This window comes from Anser cygnoides, chromosome 1, assembly GCF_040182565.1.
Source record: "Anser cygnoides isolate HZ-2024a breed goose chromosome 1, Taihu_goose_T2T_genome, whole genome shotgun sequence".
Lineage (NCBI taxonomy): Eukaryota > Metazoa > Chordata > Aves > Anseriformes > Anatidae > Anser > Anser cygnoides.
Window position 1 is genome coordinate 169,283,100 of NC_089873.1, and position 26,149 is coordinate 169,309,248.

General features: G+C 35.5%; 1 long non-coding RNA gene across 2 annotated transcripts; it reads left to right on the plus strand.

Moving 5' to 3' along the window:
- The first annotated feature begins 852 nt into the window (after positions 1-852).
- Positions 853-25,960, plus strand: LOC125184696 (uncharacterized). Of its 2 annotated transcripts, none has more exons than XR_007169050.2 (3): positions 853-1,739; positions 24,875-24,939; positions 25,461-25,960. It is a non-coding gene; the product is annotated as an uncharacterized lncRNA (long non-coding RNA). The 2 variants fall into 2 exon arrangements; XR_010827466.1 differs by lacking the exon at positions 853-1,739 and adding an exon at positions 22,083-22,384.
- The last annotated feature ends 189 nt before the right edge of the window (positions 25,961-26,149 follow it).

A 26,149-nucleotide genomic window follows, 5' to 3' on the forward strand; every position in this document is an offset into this window, starting at 1 on the left:
ACAAAAACACACATACACACAACAAAATACAAAAAAGACCTCACCAGTTATTGTAGAAAGGACTTCAGAAAAGAGAATGAGAATGATTATAACAGTGTGGATGACTCCCAACTCATTTTCATCACTGGCTAGATGTACGTGCATATATGTGTATCTGTTCAGGGGAAATAGACATGCTTGTTCCCCTAAAACATTTGTATATCAGGCATATGATCGGATTTAAAATTGCCTGTGTTGAGAAAGGCAGGAAATCTCCTTTCATTCTTACATGTAAAAATGAGGATTGTGAAGGGTCCTTGTGCTTTATTTTGTAACACAAAGATAATATTTAATGTGTGCATGAAAAAAATGGAACAAGTAGTGACATTTGTTGAAATATGTTTTGAACTAATTGGTTTTAAGAAAATTTTTGTTAAATACTTTGCATGTGGAATATGTTTTCACACTGTGATCTTTAATGAATTAGTTGCTGTATGTCATGTGAATTTATTGTGAAGGGAATTAACAGTTCAGATTCGCAGCTACATTGCACAAAATGGATTGTAGGATGTAGATATGGATTTTTTGCAGCATGGTGGACATTCAAGGCACACCTTTTTCCTCTAGTCCTAAAATAGCAGCTTGGAAAATTGTTTTAATTCTAAAATCACAGTGATCCCTCTTCTAATTACTTGACTCAATCAGGATACAGCACCTTTGCAAAGACAATCTGCTGGCAGTGCAGCACAAATGGGTTGTTCATGAAAGACTTTACTAAAGGTAATGGTATTATACTGGTGTGAAATATATATAATTGAGATCATAATTAGGTTCATTAAATTAACTAATAGCTACCCTAACATCTCATAGTCCCATGGCATCTGGCACTTTGATACATGTTTTATTAGATAAGTCAAGGTGGGGATGTATTTGTCTGTTTACTCATAGTTCAGTAGTTCAAAGGAGAATTTCTGTGAACATGTTGTATATATTTGTGCCCCCTGAGGTACATTCTCCCTTGTTTCCCCTACAGTAATCCATTGTAACATCTCTGATGTCAGATGAGTTTCTTGTCCAGAGAATGGCATTCTCTGACGAATAGTGGATTTATGGAGAGCAAAATTGTGCCCCTCATCCTTATGTTCTTTTCTTTATTTTAAATTAACATTTTACTTCACTTTTGGTGGCGCATTTGGTGATCCCTGAATCCTTTTGCAGAACAATATCTTCACTAGTAACATATGGCTATCTAGCAGGTGGAGCAGACAGTGTACAAATGAGATTTTGCCTTTGGGTCTTTTCATACTTCAGCTTCTGTGAATTTGGCTGTTGCATTTACTACTCTAATCTTGGTTATTGTTTTACTCATCTTCATTCAGCACATTTTTGATGTGTCTGAACAAGTTTAGAAGATAACAAACTGACAAGCCCAATAAAGTAACAAACTGACAAGCCCACTGCACAACTTTATGTTTCTTACTTCCCTTTCTTCTCGTCTCCCTATCTTATCATGTTGTTCTGGTTCATGATACCCTTTGTGTGTGGCAGTACCTTATTCTTTTGTCCTACCAAACTATCTAGGCTCCGTCTTCAGTGCTTTTCATCACTGGTCTTTGTAAGCTACCGGCTTTGCCTCAAGTTTAAATCACAGTTTGGATATACTTGTCTCCTACTTCAGAGCAGTAATGGTGGGCAAGACTCTTGAGTGTCTCACTGATAGCTCAGAGGATCCATTGACCTGAACAGACAGGCTTAATAGGGTGAGTAACGCACTACTTTGCATTGCTAGACTCATGCCAAATAAGTGGTGAATCCAGCCCATTGCCTTTATACATGCATACAGCATCAAGAACACAACTGGAACTTAATAGACAATAAGATAATGGATGCCTTAAAAATACCTATGACAAATTCAATACAAGAATTGAAATACAGTGTAAGTGGAAAGGTGAAGTGTTGGTGAAAGTCTTAAATCTCAAGCTGACCTTTTTTTTTACCCACAGGACTCGCTGTTGCAACTTCTGTGCTGCTCTATGGTTGCTTTAATTTATATGACTAACGACATGAAAGATGTAAAATCTGTAAAAATACAGTGTTTGGCTGCTTAAATTAAGTTTACGAGTTTTTCTTAAGCCTGCCAAACAACTTAAATATTTCATGGTTTTCACAGGCTACAGTTCTAATATTTATAACTCTTGTGTGCAGATTTCAAAAATTATAATTACAACTCCCAGGATCCCAGATATAGCAGATGTTCAATATTTTGTATGATGTTGGCAGAAATGCTTTTCATGCTCTTTTTGATCTCAGTACCCCATGTATTGTATCTGCTACAACAAGCTGTTGATAAGAGAGTTTATTGTTATTTCCCTGTAAAAGACTGTGGGGCAGATTCAGGAAGGCATATAAAGGAGAAAGAATGGGGATTCAGCCCTAATGAATAATGAGGAACCCTGTGCAGTGCATTCTTTCAAATTCTGCCCTACTAAAAGGCGTATAGGTTGTCTCTCATTGCATAGATCCACATAGGACTTTTGGAGTTAATGTGACCCTTCCATTTTAGGCTATACTTCCTTGCCCCATTCCCCTCTACTGGATGGATCATGTCATTTCCCATTCTCTCTTGTATATTCACCCCATGGTGCTTGTGTTCCCTCTATGAAGATTCAAGAATGGCCTTACTTGAGTCAGATGCCAAAACCCATACATATGTTTTAATCAGAGAGTTGATGCATGAGATAAAATTGTGGCACTGACTCTCTGAGTTTTCTAATGATCTGCTTGTACTGGGAAGAGGAGAAATGAGCTTTAAGCATCTGGGCTTGTCTCAATTCTTGCCATGTTTTATTGATATTGCATTCCTTATTATTGTAATTGGGATCATTTCTTGCAAACATATAGGATACTCAGTAAAAGTGTTAAACAGTTAAACTTCACAGACACTCAGATGATTGCCTCAAATTTATAGTGCTGTAGCTGTAATTAGACTCTACCCTTTATGGGCAGATTTTAATGCAGTCCACAAAATTAAAAAAAAAAAAAATATTAAATTAGTAGATTGACACATTATCCTACAGTATTACTATAAATGCATAACAATAGCAAAAAGATGGTCATTATATAAGTGAAATTAATTTAGATTACACAGTCATTCATTTAGATGAAAAATTCAGATTGCATACCTGGTATTTGGTTTTCAATATGAAAATATCCATGGGAATATAAAAATTAGATTGAAAACATAATGAAACTTGAAAAAACATCACTTATATGTACATCTTCTATTATTCATGTTTATAGTACATTTGTAAGAAAACTAATATACCATACCTTCAGGAAGTTATTTAGTTATTTGTGTTGAGAGTTTTTGTTTGTTTTGAATTGTTCAAACAATGAACAGCTCAAAATTCATCATCTGTTTGCAAACAAGGAATATACCAAAATGCCATTTGCGCTATAGATAAAATCGAAATATAAGATGGATCAGCTATAACAAACTCTTGAAGCTTAATGAGATTGTCTGGATCAGAAGATGATGACTATGTAAAATGACATCTCCAGACTGGCGACATCAGAGCTGATAAAGCTACTCTGGAACAAACAGCTATAGGTGTTTGTATGATAGTTAATGTACAGATCATTCTGTGAGCTTGAACACTGCTACTGGGGCAGTATTAGTAAAATTAAAGTGATATTACTTAGGCAATGTTTAAGGGTCGTGTTTTATATACTAAATGTAAGTTGAGTTTACAAAAATGGTTCTAGTGACTGTGCTGATAATTAAGGAAGTGAATTTAGTTATGCATTTTGCATTTATTTATTAGCAGGACACTATTGAAATCAATACTGTGTTATGAAATTGGATATCTAGAAGCACAGCAAAGCTTTTTGGCATCCTGGACAAACACACTGGTTTCCTCATCACCTTCTCTATGAGTCTTGGAAGCGTATTGCTACCTTTTATGTATATGGAATAGATCTTCCTTTTGCTTCTCTGAGTTGCAAAAGTAATTCCAACACAGATGTAAACATCAGTGTTTGCTTTGCCACAGTTGCAGAACTTTTAAGTTCTGTGATTTTAATATCCGGTATTGTTTGTAAAAGAAAAAGATGTCTTCTGAGTTGAGAGCAGTGGGTTCTCCTGCAAATTCTGGGTTACAAAAACATTTTTAAGTCTGTGTCTCACCAGAAGATACACTACTATCCACAAATGATGCAGAGGAGTTACTCAGAAACCTGTAAAATTAACAGCATAGTCATGGGTAGTGGACTGAAAATGCTAATTAATGAAGCATCTTGGATTGTGGGATGAGGCGAGATTCATTATATCCTGGCTCTGCCATTTAGTTCAGTCCTGAAGATTCTGTATTTTAACGTAACTGGACCTAGGTGTCTGGCTGAACTTTGTTAAATAGTCTATTCAGAGAATATTTTCACATACTTCCATGGAATCATGGAATCGTAGAAGATTAAATGCCTTTCAGAAGCCTCTAATTTTTCCTGGATGAAGTTTTTATTTATAGGCATTATTAAACTCATGCTTCACTCCAACAAATGCTATTGTTTCCATATTTCTTTTTTTTTTTTTTTTTTTCAATGCTTAGTTACAATTGATTATTATACCAGACTTAAATTTGCTGGGCTGTTCTTTAACCAGAAGCCAGTTTGTCTGGCATGTCAGAGAAGAAAAAGTTTGGACATCTTTAAGAACCCAGAGAGTGAATTTTTATTTATAGTTTAGTATAATACTTTAATACATTGCCTAAGATAACAATCTTACAATTTCAGTGGACTGATGTCTTATGTCAGTAAGTGATGATGGGAGTTGACATTTGGAAAAGAATGAGTCACGTTTTGTGGCTTTTTAGGATCTTCAAAATGTACTTTTTGTTTTACAACAGATTTATCATTTACTACAAATGCTACATTAGTAATAATAATAAACATGTGCTGTCGGGGAATTGTGTCAGTTCTGCTCCATCTTTGACTACTGAAAATGTGCAGACCTAAAGAATGCAGCTGTGGCATTATGAAGGAAGGCCGTTCTTTGCACTTGCCATCAAAAGGACCATCCGAAATAAAGCAGACACTGTGTTTCTGTGGAGAAAACAATTCAAAATGCAGATTGCATTCCTACTCACCAAAGTGTTGTAAACATGCATGCATCCATAAATATTTGTGAGGTATTCTGACACTTTTTAGATTTGTCATAAAAACAAATCCTATCAGTGAAATGTTTTTGAGGTGGGGCTTGGATGTTACTTACTAGATGAGGCTTTGGACTGTGTTCTGATATATGAGGCTAACAGAACACAGAAAAACTGTCTCATTCATAAAGCATTGTCCATCTTGTAGACCAAATGGGGCAATTTTTCCAGTGGAACTATACGGTGTAATTATGTAATTAAAAACTCATTAAAAATAAAGATGCCAAATGAAGAAAATACTTTTTTTTTATTTATTTTTTTAATATATATATATTTAGAATTAATTTCCTTGCTTTTGATGATTTCACTTTGGAACTTTGAAGTAAAATTTATCATCAGAAAAATAACCCTCTAAACACTGTCTGAACACTGAAATGGGTGAAGCTGGCATAACCAGTTATGCCTGTTTCTTGGAGAGGTATTCACCCCTTCACAGAGCATATTCAATTGTTGTGGAGATTTCACATTCCTTTGCGCTGGATAGTAATTAATCATTATTTTGCAGCTCCTTTTAATTATGTGATTGATGACTTCTGATATGTCAAGAGAAAATGAAACAAATGGAAATCAATTGGAAAATGAAACTGGTATGAAAACGAACATTGTGAACACCCACAGCACACAGAAGCAGCAGGAGTGGAGAAGGAAATATGTTTTTACATCAGATCGATAGAATCCTTATATTATTCTCAATAGTTAAAAGTTAGAGCTGCAGCTAATTAAAGACCTTTTCTTCTCATGGCTGCAATCCTAGTTTGTGTAGACTAGCTTGTTCTTCATGCCTATGATTACAACATAATGAGTGACAAAACATTATATGGCACAAGGGACATGGTTGGAACCTTTAATTATTTATACCAATTTTTTAACACTCTCTCCCCACCTTCCTCTTCCATCTCCACACTGAGACCTTAATGAGACTGTTGTTGAATGTTAGTTGACTCTACTCTAACATATTTTCATCATTAGCTTTAAAAGAAATGTTGGGAATATTTATCTATTGTGCCCAGGAGAGGAACTATATTATATGGTAATGGGTGAGCTCACTTACTCTGGGAAACAAGATTAATATCTCCCAGACTGAGAATGGAAAAAGTTCTGTCTATGATGAACTTTGGAGAGCAAGTAATAGGAAGCTCATGAATGCAAGAAATTCAAATGGGACTGTATCCCAGGGAGCAAAAGAATGGCCAGCAGAGCCATTGTTGACTTGACAATGTGATCCTTAAAGGTAGAGGAGCAGAGGCAGTTCAGGATGTCAGACACGTCATGCCCTCTGTTTCTCATAACATCTCTGGGAGAGAGCTAAATGAAAACAAAAAAGAGTAGGGGGTCACAGGCACCACTGCACGCACCCCAGTCAGAAGGAGAGCAAAGACAGGAGTGCAGAAGGTCACCGGCAGGGCACATTTTTCTATTTCTAAGTAGGAGGGTAGACATGATGAGCCGCAGGAGTCTCATAGTTGTGGGGCAGTGATCAGCAGGAGAAAGGGAACTGGCTCTAGAGGGAATGGGAATCATCAGCTGGTTGGTCAAACCATTTTAGAGTTTGCTGGCAGGTCTGGCCTCCTCTTTTATCTTTGGGACCTTGTAAGAATAGCTCTGAAATAAAGATAACTGGACAGAGGTATTACAAAGTCCTTCTTCAGTTCTGATGGGACTGCTTAGACTTGTTTTTTGTTGGTTTGGTTTGGTTTGGTTTAATGCTATTTTCCTTTCTCCCCCTTCCAAGGTAACCTAAAAGTTTGATAGGAGATTTGATTCATAGTTTGGAAAAAGACAGGTTTAATATGCCTATATCTATCTTCATTTCTATAAGCCAGCACATTGTAAGCCAGCACATGTAAGTTTCTGCTGACACACAAAACTTGTGCCTGGCTTGGAGGAAATTTACTCCACACCATTCACTTTACTACTGAGATGATATTATCAGTGGTTTCACAAGAAAAAATTCTTTAAATGGCTGTATAAATCTCATAAATGGGAAAACAGTTGCTCTGATTTGTACTTGGTCTAATAGTAGATATTCTGTGAATGAAGAGATTGCTTTGCTACAGGGTAGACATCAGATCATTGACATTTAACCCAGTGACTCTTGAGCCTAATAAGAGGTCATTGATGAAAGCACAATTGGTAATTTCAGCTTATCTTCTTTCTGATGGGAGCTTATATCATCCAAAACAATTACACATATACTGTGTGTACATGCACAACTGGCATAAAGTTACACACAAAGATGACTCTCAGAATATCCTAAATTGGAAGTCTACAATAATAATAAGACTTCATCATTGTGTGTCATTGACAAAAGATAGATTAGTGCTAATGTTGGAGACTATTTGAAGGACTGGAAGACTCAGGGGATCTGTAATAGACAGCCAAGTTTCTCATCCATAACTCATTGTTTCAATCAGCCCAGGTCAGCTGCAGACAAAAGTTGTCACTTGACACATTTCTCTGTTAGTCAGTCTACAACAAGCTGAAGTCGTTCTTTCAGTAATGCAAAACAAAACCCATCACCAGTAAGTCAAACCCTGCTGGCCTCACCCATCTGAAAATGTGAACAATTCCACCACAATCAGAAGGACTGCACAAATAAGGTAGTTGAGATGTGGTATTAAGAGTATCTGCAGGTGGAGTCAGGGCAAACCTCATGAAGCTAATTTTCTACAGATCTATGGCTCCTGACTGGATTTTCTGGGACCCAGTAGCCTGAGAGCTCTCCTGACTGCTTCTCTTGTGGTTGGAGCCATCCTTGCAGTTATCTCCAATGTGGGCTGTCTAGTGTTCAAGGAGGATAAGTTCCCCTTATAAACTTTTGTTTTGTTTTGTTTTTTAGTGCAAGCTGTAATACTGATTAGGAAATTAATGTTTCCAGAACTACCTCTTTTAGATCAAATTTGACTGAAAATTCCAGTGGCTCCAAGCATCTATGAGTCTAGGGAATGAGAAGTCCCAGAGGATGAGAGACTGAGGATGACAATATGCAGTTTAGTTAGACCTTTCTTTTGGAAACTGAAATAAAAACTGACCATCTCACAAGACGAGGAGACTATTGGCAAGGCACAATGGGAGAGACTGAACATTTTTTTTTATTTTGCCAGGCCATCTTGTGGTCTGTACAGATTTTTTTTTTTTTCCTTTTCCACTTAATCAAGTGAAATTACATGGAGGTACTCTGGGTTCCTCTCAGTGGGAAGTAAACGTGAGGTACAGTGGTTTAAACTAATGTGTCACTTTGCACAGGAGTAAATAAGTGGATATTTCGGCTGATAAATGGTGTCTGCAAGCTGATGGGGTTGTAGTTTCTTTAACCCTTGAAAGCAGATTACTTATACTGACCTTCCAGCTTTAATTCTGGGGAAATACAGTGAAGCCGGAGGAATGGGAAGGAAAGATCTGTGTATCAGGCTACTGACCAACAGCTGTAAAAGACTAAAACAGCAAAAGCAGTGGTGGTGTTGTAGCTAAAGACATTGAGAAATGGCAAAGCAGAGACAGTGCTAACTTATAACAGGCTTGTACCCAGCAGTTCTGGAGATGCAAAATATAAAAACTGAGCTAGATGGTGGCAGTGTTATATGACTTCATTGCATTATACAAAACTGACATTTTGATTAGAGTAGGTGGCACATAAAGTGAGAGTTTGGAGCTGGCAACAGGGGAGTGAATTCAGCTCACAAGTTGATAGCTAAATGTAGTTAAACAGGAGTGAGATGTCTGAGCTACTATGTAAACCAGCCAAACTATCACTACAGTCAATATTTATGATGATATTAATGATATATCAATATCATTAGATATCACTCAGCAATGATATCTAATGGCATCTGAGACAACCTAAGATATTCCAGCAGTCCTTGGCTGTCTCTCCAGAAGTGTATGGGTCTCCCATAGGTCGTATTCCACATCTACCAATCCCAAGCAGTTGTCGTGGGCTTTGTATGGTGTCCACAAGCATTTTGTTTAAGAAAACAAATCAAGTCTTTTTACTCCTGAGAATATATTGGGAGATCTGACTCCTGGTTTATACATAGATGCTTAAAGTAGGTGGTTACAGCTGGGAGCCTAGTTCCATCCCAGATTTCCCTTTACAAAATCAGGCAAAGGTTTTCTTGAAACTAGTAGCTGGGTTGGAAATTTACCAGCTAGGGTGTCCAAGGGGAGAACAGAATGTAGTTTTGTTGTGAAAGAAACATTACTCAGTGATATTTACACAAGCAGAAGACAAAACTGATTGCGATCTCACATTGTAATGTCAGGCTCTCTCTGAAAGGGATAGTCTTTTTCCCCTGGCCCTGACCATGTCATGGGCTTCTACTGTTTTATTTAATTGAATCAAATGACTGTGTTTCTGCAGAAGGAATTGGTTCAGCAAGCTGGGAGAACAGGTTTTTATATTATTTTTATTTTTAAGATTTTGTTTTACACTGGATCAGCATGCAGTGAAACAGCTCATCCTGCAGCCACTTGGTTCTTGATTATTCAGGGAGAGAAAAAGAAGGAAGGGGAGATTACAGCCTTTGCTGCAAGAGCTTGGACTTACTTTGGCTTAACAGTAGTGTTAGCATTGGCCTAAGGCACAGAGGATGGAGGAAGAACAACTTATTACACTAGATAAATCTATTGCTTGTATGTAGTGATTGCATTTTCCCATTTTTTCCTTTGTTTCATACACAGTCAGTATTTATCTCAGGGGAAATACTATCCCTTAGAAGTGCCAAGAAAAGCATCTATTTTTCCAGAGCTTATTGAGTAAGCTAGAGCATGTGGGTATGCCAGTGTGCATGCATGTATGTGTGTGTGCTTGTGCGTTCACTTCAGGATGAATCTGCGGATTACTGAACATATTTCTTCCTCCTGGTGATCATATCACCAGATATATATGTATATTATAAAGAAGATTATTTTAAAATAAAGTCAATTTTATTGCATTAACCATTTTATTCATCAATGATATATTTTATATATTAGGTAATTATTTTTAATAGTTTAAAGGTTTTATCAATCTTTTCCATAAATTCTGTAAAGCTCAAAATATTATATCAAAATAATTTTGTCCTCTCTATGTATGTTTCCATTCTGACAGTATCTGAAGGATTTAAGAATACAAGCAGCAAAACATTATTTTTTTCCGTCCCTCTCCTTTTCAGGTCTTGTGGCAAATAGCTTAGCTGTGTTTTAAGAATCTATTTGAAGAAGATATCAAAGAAAACCTGAGAAAAGAGACTTGTTGTAGCAAAAGCAATCTAATGGTTGCAATCTGTGTTTGTGTGTCTAACCAAAGAAAGGAAAGCAAAAGGAAATGAGATGAAACCAATAACTAACATCTTTGCTCATTTATCAATATCTTCTTTAATGCGAAATCAAAGTTGTTATTGCAACAGTAGGAATAGTGCTTTTGGGGTACCAAAAGAGAAAGAAGAAACTAACATTCTCATTGAGGAAGATTTTAGGAAAAGAGTAACCACAGATTTAAAATTCAATGCTAGTTTTGAAGTACACATAGTGACTTAAAATTTTCCAAGGCATCAAACATTTCCCCACATTCAGATAATGTTATTACCTACCTATCAATCAAACTTTGGAACCAGACTGCTCAATAAAGAAGGTTTGCAAAATAAGTAAAGGTACATTGTTGCTTTCCTCACAGTCTGAGGTGCAGAAATGTTACCCAGGCTTGAATACACAAGAAGAGAGACCTTCGAATCTGTTGTAAAATAATTATTTTTACTGCAATTTATAACACACTCTCCCCTTTTTTCCTGTCTAGATAGCCTACGGCTTTTACAATATGTCGATCCCTTCATGTGCTAGAACATATCTGAAGAATAGAGTTATGCATATTTTCATCACAGTGCTCTGAAGAACTCTTTTAATCATATTTTGTTCACCAGCTTGTGGAAAATTTCCATAATCTTTGTTGTTAAACTGATATTTGATAAATTGGTAATCACTGCTGTCTTGATTAAAACATGATTAAAATACTCTTCAAAGTAGGGAAAAATATGTATATTTTCATGACTTACATTGCATATACATTTTAAGATTGTTCAACAGAAAATCAGTTTCACCTCCTGAAAATTCCGTGGTAATGTACTGCTTATTATTACACATCATCATGCTCAGCTGTGTTCATTATAGGTATGGGATTCATGAGCATTTAAGATCTTCAACATGTTCAAGTGCATGGCTCTCTCTTCATGTACAGAAGTCCATGGGGTTGGTCTATATGAATTGGGCATATGAATCTTTGAAGCCCAATCTAAGGCAGTGAAAGAAACTTTTCAAGAGCTTGTTGTGTTCATCTCCCCCTTGTCTTACAAACACTTATCTGTATGAACTAGATAAGTAAATGAGCAGAAGAGTTTAAGAGATCCAAATTTTGGAGAAACCAATGCATTGAGATCAGAAAATGGCAGATCTGGTCATGCATCCATAGCTTTTTTTTTCAGTTATTTTGGAAGATCCAGAAATCAATATCAATTTCTGCTTCTGTAACCACGTCTAAATTAATATATGAAATTGTCCTTGATGTTGCAGTATGACTTCCATCCATGTGCCAATACATCTCCTCTCTTCCTGTGCCATACCAAAAACCCCAAAGTGACTATTTTTGTACTGATGGGCAAAGTCCCTTGAGTCTGACAAAACACACTTGACCATTACTTGAGAGAGCTCTGCTTGAGATCAATCGCATGATATTGATGTGGACAAGTCTCAGATGTCATTCATCTATCTGATCAAAACTTTTTGTCTTGGACCACCACGGCATTACCAGTTGTTGGGTTTCTGGGGTATTTTCTCTGAGCCAGCAACACTGTCTTTGTCTAGCAGGATGATCAAAGATAGGTGAGAGATGGGAAGAAGGTGAGAAACCCTTAAACTGGGAAACTGAAGGAGGCAGTGGGGAAAAATTTCTATTAATTCAACTGAAAATAAGTTAGCAAACTAGACATAGAAGTTCCACTTGACCTAAACTATCAACAACAATGAAAACTGTGTACTCACATTATAGACTATGCCCTTATGCACGGAATTCTGTATGGAAGATACTGTATCAGTCACATTGTAAAAGACCTAGATCAACTTAAAAAAATAAAACCCAATAGAATGATTACAGCCGCTGCACAGAATGACAAGTATTATCAACAAAAATTAATCAGGCGCATCTTTTAGTGAACTCAATTAATAATGTGCAACAACAGGGTCTCTTTTCTTAAGATGAAAATTAATTAGTGGAGGGAAGGTCACTTGGAGATGCTGACATCACTCATCAGAATGCTCTGGCAGCTCTAATTATTTGTCTTCCAGGCTTGGGTGATCAGAAATTATTGCAATACCTGAGCAACATTTTGAAAAAGCTTTGTGCATGGCTCTTTTAATTAGACCTGGTATTTGATTAATGCAGTGGAAGCATTTAGATCAGCCTCTTATCATTGACTGACTTAGAAGTTTCAGGGAATTATACTGTGCAAGACAGGGTCACTACTAGATTTAATTTAACTAGACTTAATTCAGACCTAAAAAAATCAGCTTTTAACAATTTAAATGAACATATATATCTTTTCCTTCTTTTACTTTATCATTACCTAGAATGAAATTACATATTTTTCAGCATCAAATAAGGTAAACTGAACATTGTGTGAAAATGTAATTTGTGTGTGCATAATAATATATGATTTACATTTATATATATTAATTTAAAAACACCTGCTAAATTTGTGCAAGCTGGATTTATATAAGATTAAAGCAAAACAGAACATTGAGCTACACTGCGTAATCTGTATTGCATTGACTTTTTATTTATTTTGTTTTTATTTATGTTCAGAAATACATACACTTATGTAAGCATAAATATGTAAGAATGATTTCCAGTTAGAACTCTGTGAATAATTTAGAGCAATTTTCAAAGTCTTTGAGGCCATGCATTGGCTCTTGCTCTACCAAACCTATCTAATGTCATGGACAGTGGAGTACTAAACAAACACAAAGAATGTGAATATTATTAAATGCAATAAATACAATAATGAATAAATAAAATGATCAGAATTGAAGGACAGTAGTAAAAGCAGTATCCATGAAATAGCACAACTAAACAATAAAAAATCACCATGGGCACTTAGGGATCACAAATGTCATTACTGGACGGCAACTCTCCACCTTCTGTACTTCTGAAGACCTAGTGTTTGTTCTGGATATGCTACTTACTTTTTCTGTCCATGGCTCCTCTCTGCCAAGAGATCTAGGTATCATTTCAAAGTGTTCCCAGAGTGATTCTGATCTTCTGACATGAGTACTCAAAATACACAAAATGCTTGTAATGTGCATATTACAACATGCATGTTTATAACAATGCAAAATACTATTATAACTTGTTCTTTTTATTAATCAATTTTTGTTAAGAATATTGTTTAAATTTAAAGCATATACTGAATTCCCATTCCACAGGCAAGCAAGAAAGCAAACCAATAACATTATCCCCTTGTTTTTAAAACAAACTCTTAAATGGGCACAGTTTTGCAGAAGTTAATGTAATTGTTCTAGCTGAGAACTAGATTTGGCCCATTATGTTGCATTCTCTCTCTGATTTCCTCCCAGCATGGTGTTATTATGACATGGTTTTAAATCATAAACTTATTCACTCTAAGAGACTATAAAATAGAGTAATCAATTTTTATTTTTGATGTATTTGGTTATTTACTGCTTCATTGTCCAGCTAGGGAATATACAGCACTGATATACCACCACTGACTTCAATAGAATTATACCCTTTTATACTGAGGCTGAATTTGGCAATAACAGCTAAAAATGAACATATCCAGAAAAGGCAATAAATTGTAATTTCTCATAAAACTCTGTGAAATAAATTGCTTGGAATCTCCTATTACTTAAAGTTATATATATGTGTGTGTGTGTAAGTATATTGTACTGTATCAAGTATAGTTTGTTAATATTGTCCAGATGGTAAGAGACCTTCTGGGTGGAAAGGATCATATCATGAGACAAAAATCGTCTTGCAGAAAGACCTTAACAGCAATTAAGACCGTGGAAATTAGCTTACCTTGAAGTTTATGTTTGTGTTAAGTCTGTTTTGTTTCATTTACCAGTTGAGCTGGATCTCAGGATGAAGGGGTGTGTTGCTGTTGCCAGGACCTGTAAAACTGTTACAAACATTGATTTCTCATTGTCTGCAAGTATTTTTATCATAAAGCAAATACAGGAATTCTCTGCAGCAAGGTTATACTAAGGAACAGGTTATAGTGAGGTTTCAAAATTTTATTTTTTTTTCTTTTTTTTTGTGTGTGTGTGTGGTCAAAATTTAGTATTGAAATACAGTTTCATGGCACTAAATGAATATGTATCAGAAATACCAAGAAGATTTTCAGATGAAGCTAGCGCTTTGAAATTTATGTTCTATGAGGGAAGAAGCTGTTTCTGGGTATTTTATTTAGGCTTACAATGTATACAAATTGGAAACAGCTGTTTGGCTTTTTAGACAGTGTCCTGGAACATTTCGTAAACATTTGTTAAACAAATACTGGAAGATTTCATCTTAAATGAAACAAAACTTAAACATTTTTTTTTCCTTCACATGACCAGGTGCTAAAAAAATAAAAATACAAAAATAAGAGGTGTTTAAAGTTATCTTTCAAAGAATAGAGAAAAGTAAAGAAAAATGTGGCAAAAGAATACAGGATCACTTTGCTTATAATTTTGGGCAGTTGGAACCTTGACTTGTGAACCAGTTAATAACTTAGCTTAGTGAAAAAGGTAGACATCCATGTTTAGGTTTCATTTTACTCTCCCAACAATTCTGAGTTCATGTAATTGTTCACGTAGTATGCAGTCACACCTGTTTGCATGAAATCTGTTTCAAATTTATGGGTGGAATTCATCACGCCCAAGTAGGGGCATGATTTAATTGCTTAGTCAGAGTAATCTAATGTCATGTGAGATGCCCTGCAGTATCTCCCCTGCCTAAAGCTGCTGTTCACACAGATCATGGCTTCTGTACTGCATCTGTCAGCCCAGACAGTTGCAGATGTTTGGGGTTTCCTCTCTCAGATGCTATTATGCACTTGTGTTAAAGCAACCAAATTTCACTCTAGCTGTCCTGGATGACAAAATTGACATCTTGGGATGACAAGTCTGACTTATTTTTCTTATATGTGACCATCTGTAGTTAATTTAGACACTTCGGTAGGGCAACTCAGTCCATCCTAGGGTAAGTGAATGAATCTTTTCCTTGAAGTGCCTGTTTTTCATCTTTGGCTTTAGAGCTTAGGTTAGATCTCAGAAAGTTAGCTAGTTACATGAGGTAACACCATATCTCTCCTTTGTAGTATTGTACCTGGGATCTGAATGTTGAAAATATGCCTAATTCCAACACCCTTCCGCACTTCAGAATAAATCAGCTATGAATATCTCCCAGAGCTATGCACAAAGCAATGACAGGTCCTTGCAAACTCAGACAGATTTTATGGCAGTTCTATTTAGAAGTTGTTTGCAGTCATTTTGTGCTTAGAAATAAATTGTACGTCTTTATACTTTTGTAGCTCTTTCAATTTCTTTTCTTTATCATTTATCACTAAAAAGACAAACTCCTAGGATTCTATGACTAAATATTGCTGTCAGTTTGCTTAGGGAAATTCTGGGATAACATCAATCTAATTTATACTGGTAAACTAGAACACAGAATGTAAACTCAGCAATGTGGAGAAATTCACAGGCACATGACAATAAAAAAAAAAAGAAATGTAGGAAAGTGAACTGGAGTTAGCTGAACGCTTGTGTTCATTTTACAATCCATCACTAAATTTAAAAAAAAAAAAAACACCACCAACACTCTGCTTTGTCTGTGAATAGATAAATTTTACAGAAAACTATACTTTTTAATTTTTCATGAAAAGTAGTTGTGCATAAAATATTGTTGCTTCCAGATTTTAAGATTTTATAGCTGCATTTGACACATGAATGTACATTTTGATGCTTCCTTGAAGTTAAGTATCTATGAAATTTTTAAAGGACTGGTTTTACTTGTTGTTTAAAATGAATTCCTTTGTACCAGATGCCTGGTATAATTTATGTTAATGTTAATTAACAGTATTTGAAGCAAATCATGATAAATAGATGCCCCCCAAACATTATGCATCTAGTTGTCTAAGTAATCTGATGAGTAACGAATCAAATTAGCACAAGCTTTGCCAGTGTTGAGACATAGGTCTTTATTAAAAGAAGTATACATCATTCCAGCTGTGACTTTTTTTAATGCTTATTATTTTGATCAAACCTGCATCACAAAATTACTCTAAAGAAATTTACTGCCTTTGGAAACCCCATTTCTCTGTGCTTCTGGAAGGTAAGCTTTACTTCTCCTTCTTGCAAATACAAGATTAAAAGAACTCTGCATTTAAAAAATAATGCAGAAGTGCTTTGTTTTATACAAACCTTTTGTTAAAAAGTCCCTTATCTTTCATAATAACAGTAAAATCAGATTTTGCTATCTATGTATAAAAGACATAGGAATCTCTTCTTGAACGTTTAGTAACGTAGCTGTAAAATGGAGCTTCATTTCTATGTGTTTTGATTTTGACTTCCATACCAAATGCTATCTGATGGACAAAGGGAAAGTACACATATGTATTAACATTGTGTCAGTATTGCATTTTATAGCAATTAAATAAATATTAGATGAATTCCTACCACCTTTTGTTTAGCTATATGGGGCTCAGCTGTGTTGCTTCCAACCCTAACTACATCGCTTCAAATTACCAGTAAATTAACAGAGTAACACTTTCAACCTCAGAGCAGATTTGATCCAAATAGTCTTTAAATGCCATTTCTGTTCCTATTAACCTAAAGATCGGCATAGCAGATATTTTCGTAAGGCTGCCCAGCAATACAGGGCATTAATGGCTAAGTTGTGACAGCACTTTTCATGATGATTTATGATTCAGTGTTTAACTTGATTACTCTACTGCTGACTCTGAATACTATTTCAATTAGTGCACAGAAGGTCACATCACAAATATTCCTCTATAATCTATTCCTATTAACACTAATACACAGAGTAACCAAATCTTTTCACCCTTGTTGATTCAAATCATCCATAGCACTAACTGCAGGCTTGTTTACCAGTTTACTGCTCTGGACACATCCGAAATGGTAATTTTCAGTCCTTTGAACATCATTAATAGCTGTACCATGACATCGTGAATAAAGCAAACCCTTTGCTGCTGTGTGTGTATTAATAATTATCAAAGGCTCAGATATTTTAAACAGAAGGTACACTTTCAAAAAGGACTCCCATCTAAATTGCTATTTTGCCGCTAATCATGAAGGGGAAAATAAAAAGGGAAGATAGTTAAGAAACATAACAGGAAAGGTCAGTAAGTAAAATGCAAGATAATGTATAAAGCTAGAACACTGGAGGTAGGAGGGTCAGTAAAGATGGGATTTAGGAGCAATATTGTGCATTATATCTGGTACATTCATGTATACACCTGTGGTATTGCATAGGTATATATGGGAATTAAATGAGGAGTGATTTAAACTGCAAATCTAAAAAAGGGAAGCATGTGAAAGTTAGTCACTTCAGTCAGAAACCTGTGCTATCCTGGTCCTGCTCACATCTGCTTGCTGTCTAACTCTAAGAGTCTTGAAGAAGTGCATTCTTACTTAGAGTAGTGTCTTTGATTTTGGTAGAGAAGGCTTGCTAGGGCTTCCCGTTCTGGTTTTGGCTTTGGCAGCCTCACTTTTGTCAGGATAGGCTGTATCTGTTTCATATTTTTCTTGGGAATAACTAAATTGTTTTTTTTTTTTTTTTTACTTTGTCTTTTCCAGGGGCATGTGTCAGTGGATATTTTTGATGGGCAAAGTTCAGTTCCTACAAAAATGTACAGCAGTAGCTTCTGCTCCATGTTCTTTTAAAAATGCAGCCAGTGGACTTGGTGCCATTATTGTAATAGTTCAAAGGCTAAAACACTCAAAGACCATGGGAGATCAAAGTGCAAATCAGGTATCTGCCATAGTGAATGCAATAAATGTCCCCTCCAGTGGGGGACTGTTTGACAAGCTGTGGAGGACATTTCTGCCCGGAACTTCAGTCATCAACAGGTGTTGCATCTCTCTTCTGAGTTACCCATCTTGCTCTCCTTGTCAACAACTAAGACAGCAGAGAGACTGAGAGGCCAATGCAACTCATAATAAAACAACTCCCAGGTATTTAACATCACTTCAGGTGCCTAGAGGAGAGCTCTTCAGGCCTCTGTGTACCACTTGAGAAGGGTGCAGGTCTCCTGTGAATCTGTTACTCCTGCTAGTCCTATACACCTTCGTGCCTCTAAGACATTTCAAATGGCAATAGACTCTCATATTTAGGACACTGAATCCCTCTTAAGATTACTAGATTTTAGTTGGTCCGGGTTAAGTGAGATGATGGACTATGCAGAGGTATTTACAAGTTCTCTAGCTGAAGACCTTTGTTACATCAATGATTACATTTTTTTACTGAGTGGAAAGGGGAACAGAATTCCCTGGTGTGGTGGGCAGGACCTTAGCTGAGCGATAGGATGGGACTACTTCCCAGTTCCTACTCCAAGGACCACTTCTGTGTTTAATACACGTTGACATCCTGGATTTCTAGCTTTTGAGGAGTTTCTAAAACACAAATACAAAAAGTTATTAGTGTTTTGAAGAAAAATACATTCTCAGTCCTAATTCTTGAAGAAATAGTTTTTTTTAATTATTTTTTTTTCTGGTTCTGTGGATAGACAGCACTTTGAGCTGTCTGAAATTAGTAGATGTAACTACATTAATGTTTTAATTCAGATGAGGAATAAAGTCAGTATTGTGATTGTTCCCGCTTTCCATATTGTGGTTAGTATTGCAGAGTAGCTTTAGAGAGTATGAATTGTATTCCCTTTTGAATGAAACCAGCCCTAGAGAAGTGGTCTAGGAGTCACTAATGAGCTCCATTACCAATTTCTGTTCACCTTGTGGACCAGATTAGTACAGGTAGAAAATAAAATCCCACCAAAACATTTCTGTGTACATCAGGTCCTTAACACCAGCTGTTTTGCTTTAAAGACACACTCGTTCTGTCCTGCACAACTTAATGTAGCCATTAAACACCCAAGTATTAAACTTGTAGGAGCCACCCATTCTAATCAAACATACTGCTTTGATTTGGCACTAATTAATACTTTGATTTGTTAGCAATATATACACCAGGAAGGTAGTATGAGTGTTTCAAAATTGAATTAAATTACTTCATTGTTACGTTAATCATTTTATGGGTAAGTTTCTATTTTTATTTATTTTTTCAAATATTGCATTCACAGCTAGCTTACACAAATCTGTTGTTAATTTGCACACAGATGTCACTCTCTGCAGGACATAAAAACAAAGCAGAGATAGCCAGCAGTACTATTTCTTGTTGCTTTTTTACAGAAGCTGCCTAGCTTTCATGCATTTTATTTTTGTTTTGTTGTTTGTTTGTTTGTTTTGTTCTGTTTTTAAATCAAAAACAAGATCTCCAGACAGAAAATGTACTAAGTTCTGTTTTGCTGTTCACATATTTTATGCAAATATCTGTTTATTTATTATAGTACATGTACTCTTTTTGAAAAACAGAATTGCTGAAAAATGAAGGGCTGGAATAATTTCTAGAGCAATGGTAATGTTTCACACTGTTCCACAAAATGTGCCTGACTACAGTTTTGGACAATGTGCTTTGGAGGAAGAAAATGGTGGCTTTGTCTTTTCCTTAGAGGAAAGGGAGCAAGTTTTATCATGCTGAAGGTTCCAGCAAACATGTTCATACAAACCTCTGTTACAAACTCTTTTGTCATACAGTTGGTAGGAACTGGATTGTGATCTAGAAGTTTACATGGATATTTGAGACCTGAAAGAGAATTACTGCTTGGGAATAGCATCATGGTGACTTAAGACAGAAGTTTAAAACAATATGACTTATACTGAGCTATAACTGACTTACACTTGAGGCAAAATATACGTAAGTTTAGAGGAAATCATTTGAGTCCATAAATCGCTATAAATAACCGCTATAAGTAACCGCTATAAATAGCCTGAACTTCCCAACATCTAAGGATGCAGAAATACAAAGCTGTATTAATTACTATGCAGAAAAAAAAATCCCCTATCTCTAAAGTAAGAACTTTATCTATTAGTATGTGAGGGGAGTTTTCCTCTCATGCACTGAGTCAGGGGAAAGCCGCACCACGATACGTGCAATGTTGTTACATGCATGACTCATAACACATTATTCCATTTCAGTTTTAGAATACAGTTCACTAGACTTCGACTGGGGAAGAAAGTCTGGATTTAGGAGGGGGCCTCTTGTTATTACACATCAGTGAAGTGATTTACATATATTAAAGCATCTCTATTTCACTGTAACATTGCTTGTGATGTGTCATTACACAACGTGCTGTTTTGTAAGTTTAAGCAGTGCGTTCAGGTTCTGTTCAGGTTTGCAAGGTATGAGTTGAAGGTTTAATAATGCTTTCTGCAGATACTTCATGCTATAACATTTCGAATTACTCTCTTACACTAAACTTTTCTTCCTGTGGTAAGGGGGTAAAGGGGTGTCAGTAACATAAATCCTTTTACATCTTTGGTACCTTCTGTGAACTTACTTACTGTTCAAATTCCTTTTTTTTTTTTTTTTTTTTTTTTTTTCAGATCCAAGTGATCTGAAAAAAGATAAATCTGTACCTGAAAATTGTTATCTGTGATAATTGCAACTGAATTTCTTAACTTAACTTCCTAAACCAGAGTAGGTCTCACCTGACAATGAAAAAACAAACAAATAACAAAACTAGTAAAAGCAACATCCATATATTTCTTGCCCAGTGTGAATTCTTAAAGGTCTTCAGACAATTCAGAGTTGTATCTGGTAAGTACACAAAAGAAATATTTGTAAACATATACCTTGGAAAGGAAGTGGTGTTTACTGGGATAAAGCAAGCCTAATTACTTCTAGTGCTTACGTGGATGTGGGGATGGACCACTCTTGATGGATGTATCAGAAAAAGCCAGTCTTTTTAATACGCATTTAACATTTAAAGTTATCCTTACGGAAGGTCATATTGTTTCTCTAACAAATAAGCGAACATTTTCAAACGTCAGAAGTGGTTTGAATCAATGTAGAAGAGAGAGAACAGGAACTGTAAAAGGGCAGGCTGGAGGGAACTTGTGCAGAGGTGGACAAAGGAAGGACAGTTTAATAGGAATAGCAGAGAAAGAACTGACAGAGGCAAAGCAGGAGGCGAATGGTGGATGAATATTACCAAGAATGGTGAAGAAATGCTTGTAAGCACTACAGGCTACTTCTCTCCAGAGCTTCAAAGAGTTACTGAGTTGCAACTTGAATTGAGTCCCTTGATTTTATGGGACATGGCTACATGACTGAGAAAACAGATCTCACGCCCACTGGAGTTTAATTCTCAAGAAAGAAGAACTTGGTTTCACTCTTCAGAGAAGTGGATCTAAATATCCTGAGCCTCCTATCGTGACAGAAATTGTCCTTATGGTTTTGTATGATGTCTTTTCTGGCTTTGTTCATTTGTTGTTGTTGTTTTCCTTTCCTTATAAATAATTAAATAAATAAAACGGGAAATTGCATACTTAGAGAATTTTAAAATAAATTTGGAGCTTCTCTATTATACAATCTGAGCACAATGAAAAACACAAGATAAAGTATTCTCAAAATTAATAACTTCAAAAATTAGCACTGTTGAGTTCCAGAGATGTGGCAAAATAGGTAGTTGACAGCTACTTAGAACATTTTTAGTTTAATTTTCTTTAATATTTGATATTACACAAATACATTTTATTCCATTTTAGCTGGAAGAAAGTTCAGAAGAACTTTGAGAATTGCCAATGTTCAAGCTATATAATGACCCTCAGCAAAGTTGCTGAATTAAGGTTACACAAGTATCTTGCCATCTTACCTGGATCTTTGGGAATTAATTTTTCTGTGACCCAGTTTTTATAGGTAATAATCTTTTATTTATTTATTTTTTCTTTTTTTTTAGTGTGGGGAATACCTCAGCTAGGATTTTTGTCCTGAGATTTGGCGTTTCTGATTCCTGTCATCACTAGAACCAGGGACCTGAGAGAAGCATGAAAATTGGTTTTGGAAATAGATGACTTTCCCAAATCGGTTGGATGTAAGTTATTATTATTAGTAGTAGTATTAATAATAATAATAATAAACTGCAAGATTTTTACTTACTGGCTTCTATTGCCAATAACTAAAAGTAAATAAATGCATAAATCAGTGAACAGTAAAATCTTCCTCCTGCAACAGGAAAATCTTCTCTGCCAACCATTTGATTGTGTCTTATGAACATGCAGAGGTGGAATTAAAAGGAAAGATCCTCCATCAGCTCCTTTTTGTTTGTGTATTGTTTGTCATAGTATTCGTTTATTAGCCTCGAGATAATGTGACAGTTGACTCTAGCAGTAATGTAGCACTCATTAGTAAGCTTGACAGGGAGGTGCCAGCAGCTACTTGAGATTGTATTTTATCAATCTTCATGGCTCATTTGGGAGGCTTTCTACACTGTTATCTACTCCCAGTGCTTACTGGGACATGGGCAGGCAACCATAAGCACTTCTAAGAATGCAAGTTCTCCACGTTGAGCTAACCATTTGGCAACTTCCACCTAAAAGATTTGATGTCAAATGTAGGATACTTGTACAGAGTTTTTGTTTTGTTTTGTTTTGCTTTGTTTTCCTAGCATTTCTATATCCCTTAGAATAGCTATTTCCAGAATTCACTCTAAAGGAAAAATTGAAAAGATGGGTACAAACATTAATGCCACTCTTGAATCTATGTCATCAAGCAAAAGAAGCAGTGACAATAGACATTTTAGAGATTTCAATATTTGTTCTCTCTCGAGTTTTTTTTTTTCTTTTTTCTTTTGTAGATTATGATCATTTTGAAGTAATTGATGTTTTCTTTTTAATTTTAAGATATTATTGATTTGTAACAGTGATTCAACACAGTGATGACATTCCCAAAACTAAAAGATTTTGAAACATTCCTTCTGCAGATATTAAACTGTAGCAAATAACATAGGGGAAAATATATATGTATATAAAACAGTGGTTCTTTTCTTTCTACATGTTGAGCTTTTCAGAGGTATTGAGATCATGGTTCAGTGCTCATGGAAAAGACAGCCACATATTCATAAAATAGATACAAACTGAGATTATAATTTATTTGAAGTCCAAGAACTAGTACCCTAAGTAAAAATGTAACTGCTACAAGATTCACAATAAAATCATGACTCTGGGCAAAACTGGTGTCTGTTTTGTGTACTGGTGAAATATTAAGTGTTGATTCAGTTTTCTACTGCTGCGTGTTAATAATGTTCCCTTAGACTACCAGCCAGAGAAACAGTGTCATCTTTTGTCATGCAAGAAGAAATGTTTTAATCTGTTTAGGAGGTTGGTGCAGTATGAATTACTTAGATACCATATGTCCTCTGAAACACATGGCAAATTCATCTTGCCTGAAGAACAGCAACAAAAAATTGCTTGGTCTGCATGGACTAATACTGGGCTTTATACATTTATATATTTATTTATTTTAAATAGAGTACATGCTTTTTTATCATCTTTAGCAATGCATTTCATATACTAGCTGGGAATGACATTACAACAGTAAGGAATGTGTACAGAGCAGTCTGACTTTGCTTGTTCAAATCCTTTGTTATATATTTATACCAATGTGTTTTCTTTGTCATGTTTTACAGTACCTGGTGCATACATAGTTTGTTAATATCTGAAAAATAATTATTTTAAATGATTGTATCATTTGGCTAACCACAGATTCCAAAAGTAAAAAAAATAAAAAATAAAAAAAATCTGAGCTCAGTCAGGCTTAGAGGCTTAGTACATAAAAAAGAAAGTAGATACTGAAAGTAATGTAACTCAGGGGCTTGAGGAAGAGAGGGAGAACAGAGGATTACACACCAGGGAAAGAAATGTGGTGCTAGATGCTTACTTGTGGACCAAGCATACATGTAAAAGGAGAGACAAGAAGGGAAGATTTTGAAAGGGAAAGAACCAGCTACTCCTTCAACGATGAATGCTGAACTATGACAACAATTTTAAGCATAATAAATGCAGCATTCACTGTGGTGTCTAAAGTTATACTCTTTGAACTGATTATGCTGTTTTTATTGTCATATGAATGAATTTGCTCAACCATATCATCACTGAAGTAATGTTATCAGATAACCATCAAAACAAGAAAAATCACTATTAGGGCTGCACCATGCCATATGTCCTCTAATACCTAACAACAACAGGGGCACAAAAAGCAAATCATTAAACTTGCACCCTATTGTGCATAGGTATTAGAGGACATATGGTGCATTTCAAGTAAAAGTATGAAATTCCATGCATTTCTTTTCTGGCAACTGCTTTAAACATAGGAAACTTTTGTTGCTATTTTGGTCTTCTAGGAAGATTGCCAAGATTATAGCTTTTGATAAAAATGAACCAAAATACCCCAACAACCTAAAATCTTTGGAATTTGCAATAGCTATTTGCATTAGATATACATCAATTTTCTTACAAAAGTCTGGAAAGTTTTCTATATTCAAACATCTCTGACTTTTTTTTTTTTTTTTTTTTGCCAATTACAGAAATAGAATTCAAACAAGTTGGAAGAAAGGTTCCTTTATGAAAGGTGGTTAAAGGATAGCAAAGGGTAAGTCTTACTAGCCACTTTTCAGAATAAAGATAAATCTATACTGAAATACCAGCAAGGACAGGTAGGTGGACCAGTTTTATTGCACATCTTCATCAATGACCCAGGGAAATGACTATACCAAGAAATCTCACGTTTGCAAATCATAACATTTTGAGTAAAATGTTACATCAGTGACAAAGAACTCCAGAAAGACCTAAAAAAATCTGTGTCAGTTGGCAAAAACTTGGCAAATGAAGCTAAATACAGACAAATTTAAAGCATCTAAGAAAAAATAATATACATTATGTCTTCATGATGCTGAACACAGACCTCAAGACTAGGCTCAAGCACAACTCTCAGAAACTTAACGGACAGCTATGTAGAAGTAAGAGCTGAGTAAAGATTCCAGATATAGACCATACCTTATATCTAACACCACAGTATGTTTTTCTGATACTCTTGCACTTGATAGTTTCCATTTTCTATGTTTTTAAACAGCTTTATTGGCATTAATACACTGACTTTCCTCTTATCTTCAGGATTCGCTGGCCGTACATCACCCACTTCTCCTACAGCAACTCTTTCTGTAGCTTCTCTATAGTACAAGAAAGGATATATTTACTTTCCATGGCAGAATATCCTTGGAAAGGACTTTATTAGGGTAAAAGAAGAAGAAAATGCAAACCAATTATGTTCAAGTCTCTTTGAAGTACAGTGCAATAAAGAAAAAATTGTGCTATTAAAATGGACTCACTCCTGTATTAACCTAACGTCTCATTCAGGCTGTATTTTCAAAGTGTTTTTTTTCTCCCCTGTTGCCCAGATGTAGACATTTGAGATGTACAGAACAGCAATATGAACTTTATGAAATGTCAGTAACTACTGTGCATGCACATAAACTCGTTATTTTAAACAAAAAAAACCTTCTTGGATTTTTTTTCCCCACAAAATAGGTAAAGAGATTAGCTCACATTAAGGTCCAGTGGCCTGCAAAATTAAAACTATTGGAGCAGAAAAAATCCCTGATCAGATATTTTAAAATCTGAATGATAAGATCAACAATGGGCTACCAACAAATATCAGAGATTTGGAATAAATCATGTTGTATGTAATCATCTCAGGTTCCTTAATGTTAAAATGAATATTTTCAAACTCAGTGTCAAAGTAAACAACTAGCAACAATATAGGAAACAATTTATTTAAGTACATTACTGTGTCCGTAAAGCAA